General features: G+C 39.1%; 1 protein-coding gene across 3 annotated transcripts in view; it reads right to left on the reverse strand.

Annotated features, from left to right (window-relative positions):
* bcl9 (BCL9 transcription coactivator) overlaps nucleotides 1–4,303 on the reverse strand; it is a 53,191-nt gene extending 48,888 nt beyond the window's left edge. For 2 of the 3 annotated variants that reach the window (XM_066661093.1, XM_066661091.1), the window contains exon 1: nucleotides 3,394–4,303. The gene's annotated coding sequence lies outside the window, so the exon portion shown is untranslated. Of the gene's footprint in view, nucleotides 1–1,802; nucleotides 1,999–3,393 lie in introns of those variants that run through there. The other variant, XM_066661092.1, reaches the window with a different exon arrangement.
* Nucleotides 4,304–6,000: the final 1,697 nt, after the last annotated feature.

Raw genomic sequence — 6,000 nt, forward strand, 5'->3', positions numbered from 1 at the left:
AATAAATAAAATAAATGCACAATCAGCCATTTCTCTCTACGGGCAGACAATAAGGCAAGAATAAATCAACATAATATTTTACGGCATTACAACCTGCATCAAAATATTTGCGTTTCTCAGGTTTGAACAAATGAAAGGTGCCAGTGGTTAGCAATAACTATAAATCAAGGTGTTAGACAACTCATAAAATTCATATTTCAAACTGATGATATATTCTATGATCACATCTCAAATTATAAAGCATTCAACTATAAAAGGGCAAAATTTCAGAACTGGGTAATGTACACGTCCAACGGTGTTTTCACCTTTTTCTGGTACAAATGTAAGATGTTAAAATGCTTCTAAAGGTGCAAAAAATAAATAAATAAACAAATGAACAAATGATAATGTTAGCCCCAAGCTAAGGCACTAATCACAACATGACATTATAAATACTTTTTTTTTGTTTTTTTTTAAATACCCCCCAGTAACAATATGAGAAAACGAGAGAGTGTTTAACTTCACTACCACAACAATCCAAAAAAAAACATTTACACACATTTCACTGCACATGAAGAGATGCTGGATATAGAGAAACCTTTTAAAAATAAGGAGACCAAACACCAACGCTCATTTAATCCAAAAATGTATGACAAACATGCTGCACACAGCAGCCAAACAAACTCCAAACTGTAGGACATAAGCCAGAGCAAAGAGTAGAAAACCCTAGGGAACCCCCTTCGTCAAACCCGTTTAATGCATTCCACCACATGCTAATTTTCAAAACCAAAAGCTATGGCAGCAATTACATGACTCATGTTGTGGATAGGTGCAGCGGGTATTCCATTCAGCAACACAAACACACCAAAGGAAAAAGATAGTCCTTATGGTTTTGTTCATAAACGCCCAAACCTTGTGTAGTCTAATAAGAATGAACTGTTAAAAAAAGTCTGGGGCAAAATCTACCAGTTTCCATACCATTTACCAATACCATTCTGTATATTAAAGCTGCTTTAAGTCAGTGGGAAATGTATGTATGAAGTGTGCATGATGCAAACTGAGAAGATACTAAAAAGCTTAAATCACTTGATCATTAAAATAGGTTTCTTATAAAAGGAAAATTCAATTTTCAACTTGTCTCCAAGCTGACCTTTAAACGGATTCAATTTTAAAGCAAATAAATAAATCACCTTTTCACATGTAGTTTCACTGAACTAGAAGAACGAGCTTAACCAATGCCTAGAGACTACAGTGGGAATTTTGGGTTTGAACACTAGAGAAACATCCTTGTGATTGGACATTTTGAAGCTACCTCGGCTTTCAAGCTGTGAGTTTTGTTGTTATTTGTTACTGAGACAACACAGACAATATCAATATAATACCTGTATTCAAAAAGTACTTTCTCTGGAGAGAATGCATTACACAAAAAACAGAAAACACTCCTCAGAGGGGAAAAACAAAACCATATGTTTAACAATGTAGCTACCTGATAACGTAGACATTTTAGTTAGGTCAAACTCTCAGGCTGCAAGTGTTCGAATGTGTGTCAAAACAGAACCGCAGTGCAAAATCCTCTGTGATATCAGGAGTGAAATAACTACTGGCTGGCTTCATTAGCCTACTGATTAACAGCTAGAGTTGCAGTCAGGATTGGTTGTTACCACAAGGATTCCTAATGGCTGCCAATTTGCTATTTACCTATAAAATGCTAGGTATTATAGTAATTGACCAATGGTTGATGAAAACATGAAAGCAATTAAACTATATATTCAGTCAAATCAATAAGGATGAGAAGGTGTTGACTGCATAACACAGGTACATACTGAACTCTTGCTTTAGGCCAGAATGCCCTTTTATAGCTATATCACCTGATGTAGGTGATAGAGCCAAAGTGGTGCAGAAATTAGCCCTTTAGTCCAGTCTTTTTTTCCACCATGTGATGAGAAGTCAAAGTTGTGTAGGCTGTGACTGTCTGGGTCAGTTTTGTGCTGCAGCTTTTGTTTGGGGAAACCAAACCAAGATGATGACTGGAGGCTGCAACACACGCCTGTAATTTACACAGAACAGAGTTGGAGCTGGGGTGTTTGGACTATGCTTCACTAAAGTGGCCAATTTACAAGACTACACACAAGCCAGCAACTTTGGCTATTTAACAAGAAATCCCCAAAAATCAACAGGCAAGAAACTACTCTTTCAGGACTGCGTCAGTTTTAAGATATGACACTTAATCTAGGAAAATGCCTGGATGTGTCTTTCACGGTAGACGTTAGGGCACGGTAAACACGAGAGGTTAGCAATAGCATACCAACGCACTACTTAGCCTCAGTCAACCCACGTTAGTTCTTCAGAGAGGTAGATAGCTCCCAGAGTATGTCCGAGTCTTTAAAAACTCGGTTTATTGACTCTTGACTTGTACTGAAGTCGTTAAAACAATTTAAACTTTTTAAAAACATGCGGATTTCGGTGATTATAGAGCGTCGGAGAGCGATAACTAATAAAAAAACAGAAATGGCCTCAAATCAACTTCCTATTGAAAACCTGAGGGATTCTCCAAGCGGGACGAAAAAAAAAAAAGAATGGAGGAAAAGAGGGAGAAGTTCAGTCCGATAATTACACAGAACGGCAGTTTTGAACGGTTTAAACCCCCGATTCCACTGGGTTTATTGAGTCTGGATGTCTTTTATTCTCACGGTGGCTGTGGAAGAACAAGGCAGACGAGGAAAGGGGAAAACGGCGGGGCGAGCTTCCTTTAGCATCCAGCCATTACTGCCTTCTCCGGGCTACACTTAGCACACTACTCTCTCCAGAGAGGGCCTTGGACACTAAAGAGTCAAGAAATAGCTTCTCACTTGTACTCCAACACAACCTATGGGTTTTAGAATACGTATTTGGTGACTTGCAGACATTAACTGTCTGTAAATATTCATCATTTGGTTATTTTTGTTCCCATTTAATCTCCACACTCGTGCTCTAATTTTTAAAAACCAGTCTAGGGTTACAGGGGTTAAGAAACTGGATGTGGAGCCTTAGTTCGGGTTTTTTTTCATAACCGAACTGATTTATTTAGTCATTTCGGTCCAAATTCATTAAAAGACCACTTTCAACAGTCGTCTTTTGTCATTTAAAAATGTTAGCTACGTCGCTGGGGTTTACACAAACAGCACCATTGATAAATACCACGTCTATTAGAGAAGGAAAAACGTGTTTTCCATTAAACGCCAGGTCTATTAACGTCCTCCTTCGGAAACCTCGTTCACCGGGGGACACAACCCACAGCTCTCCGCCGGGACGTGAAGGCAGCTAAAGGTTGAGGAGCTGAACGGGAGCGAAGCCAGACGTGTTTACGGAGGAAAAAGTTACAGCTAGCAGTTAAACCAAAAAGAAACGCTTAAACGAAAAGCGAAAACCCCTTACCAAGCCAGCGGTGAACCGACTGCGTGTACACGTATTTCCATTCCGAAAGGTTTCCGCAAAAAAAACACAAACACAAACAAGAAAATAAGAAGAGTCCAGACTAAAGTGGGTTCTCCATGAAATCTATTCTCTGCAGAGAAAGAGGGGCGAAGTATTCCACACAGCTTTCCCAGCGGTTGATTATAATCCTCGAGGAGAGAAACACATCTTATTTTTCCACAAAAGAAAAGAAAAACAGACTGAAGGCGCTGGACACACTGCAGTTCTCCGCAACAAAAGGCCAGCTTCAATCCAACGGCTAAAAAAAAATCTCAGCTCCCGACTAGAAAAAAAACCCCGAGCAGGGCTACATGTCTGCTCCAAGACGTCCCAAAACTTGTGGAGCCCTTTTCTTTTTTTTTTTCCTCGCTCTCTCAAAGAAGTTGTTCCTGTTTCGCCAAAGGTTGGGGGAGGGGTGCTTCACTGCTACAGAGAGAAAGAGAACCACACGCTTTTGTGAATGGCTGTGATCCTGAGCCACTGATAAATGTATACAGCCCAACAGCAGCTCATTAAAACGAACGCGTCCACACGTTTTTTTTTATTATTTGTTTGTTTATCTGCGTCGGCAATGTATTCAACAGCCACAGATAGGTGATACCAGCCCGGCGAAGATCGTGCTGTTATAAATAGCAACAGATCAAGTAATGTTGCAGCAGGCTTGCAGCCCTGTGGCAGTAGCTCCTGACCAACAAGAAAGCGTGATTTATTCATTTAGCAGCAACGGCAGGGCTTCGTGTCACAGCGCACACACTTGTCCCCTCATGTTTAGAGAGGAATGGCTCTCAAACCGTGCGATTTGAGACGAAAGAGGCACTCGTCCAAAGCAATTCCTCTGCTCTGGACAGTTTTCTCAATGCTGCTGAGATACCAGCACCGTGTGAGCCAGCTTCTTATTAGAATGCTCCGTTCCACCTTAAACGATGAAGCAGTTAACGTTACATTCTCGCGTTCTAATTCAAACATTGATCCATTTAAGGTGGAAAGGAAAAGTTCGAAATGTCCTGCCAAGGTTGTTTTAACAAAGAGTAGTATCTGTAGTTCATTTTAGGAAATATGGAGTAAAAGAAATTAGCGTTAGACTTTTTTTATTACCTACAATAGCTGCAGATGTGAGAGGGCCCCCCCCCCCTTTCGACCCCCTAATGGTTTAGTCCATTCGGGAGCAGCGATCCAAGGTCAATATGGAATAATGCTAACTGGCTATATCGGTTCTAGAGAATTGTAGCCCTAAAATATTGCTATTTATCTGCATATCACCACTAATATACATCTGCGGTATCAGCCTACAGGTGTATGATATGTTTAGAGCACTAGAATTTTGTACATGAATGAAAATAACTGCATATTTGAATAAAAAAATACAAGTCAATTTTAGTTGTTATCAAAAAAGAATTTTAAACATCCTCTTCACTTTAATTATGTAGTCATTAAAGTATTTGCAAAAAACACTTTCTGCAAGTATACAAAAATAGTTTTTGTAAAAAACAAAAAAAAACAACATCCTAGGTTGCACACACATGCAGATCCAGATCTCCCATCTGAATGTGTTTTCTGCTTCTATTTTTCTTTCAGCCAAACTGGTTTAAAATACACCAATTTCTCATTCTGCTTGTTATACAATATGATTCTGAAACAACTAATGGCATTAAAAATTAATTGCTGTCAACTTAAATAATGGATATTAGGCAATGATTGTGTAATCAGTTTGTCAGGCCTATAGCAGTTATACAGAACGTTTTTTCACTAGCCAATCAGATTTGAGAAATTCATTCCCTCTCAAGAAAAGCCTACCATGAAATAGAAGTGTTATACAAACAGTGCATTCCCCCCTGAGGAAGGTAAAAGAGGAGGAAAATGGCATGTGGTGTGTGATAGCCTACTACTCTCATTTTGAGTGTGATACCTGCTCTGTTTGTACTGTACTGCAACATGAGGTCACCTTAAACGCAATCATATGCACATGAACAATCATAAGGCTAAACTCTGTAACTGTGTTACCGTAATGATCTAATAAACATTAACCCAAACACATCTAATGAATAAGGGTACTAACATTCATGCACACAGTAATAGCAAGTCCACAGAAAATCATTTTCCCCTCCTCTGTTTCAGCACCTACCGGAGAAACACAATCCTAACATCACCCTATTCCTCAGAGATGATTTTATAACAGAAACGTTTCAAGAAGCAAAAACAAGCTATGGTTTAAAAAAAGGCAATAGGATTTTGTAAATAAAAGCTATACAAAGCAAAGCAAAGCAAAACAGAGGCAAGGTGTTTACTTATTTAAACAACAAGATATTGCTGTTTAGTCCAAGCCAGAAATAGTGCTCACACACAAAAAAAAAAATAAAAAAGCAGGGGAAAAAGAGAATATGTTTCTTTTAATTTTGCCACCAGCAAAAGTAACAGAGGGGTCCATATAAGTGGTTTTGTTTGTGTGTGTGTGTGTGTGTGAGTAGAGGAGAAAATGTGTGTTGTGCAGCATATTAAATGTGCAGGACATGGTGGGGGGGTGAGACTCGAGGGATTAACTGCATTTGTTTGCAATCTAATCCTGAACAT

This window comes from Hoplias malabaricus, chromosome 2 (assembly GCF_029633855.1).
Source record: "Hoplias malabaricus isolate fHopMal1 chromosome 2, fHopMal1.hap1, whole genome shotgun sequence".
Classification (NCBI taxonomy): Eukaryota; Metazoa; Chordata; class Actinopteri; order Characiformes; family Erythrinidae; genus Hoplias; species Hoplias malabaricus.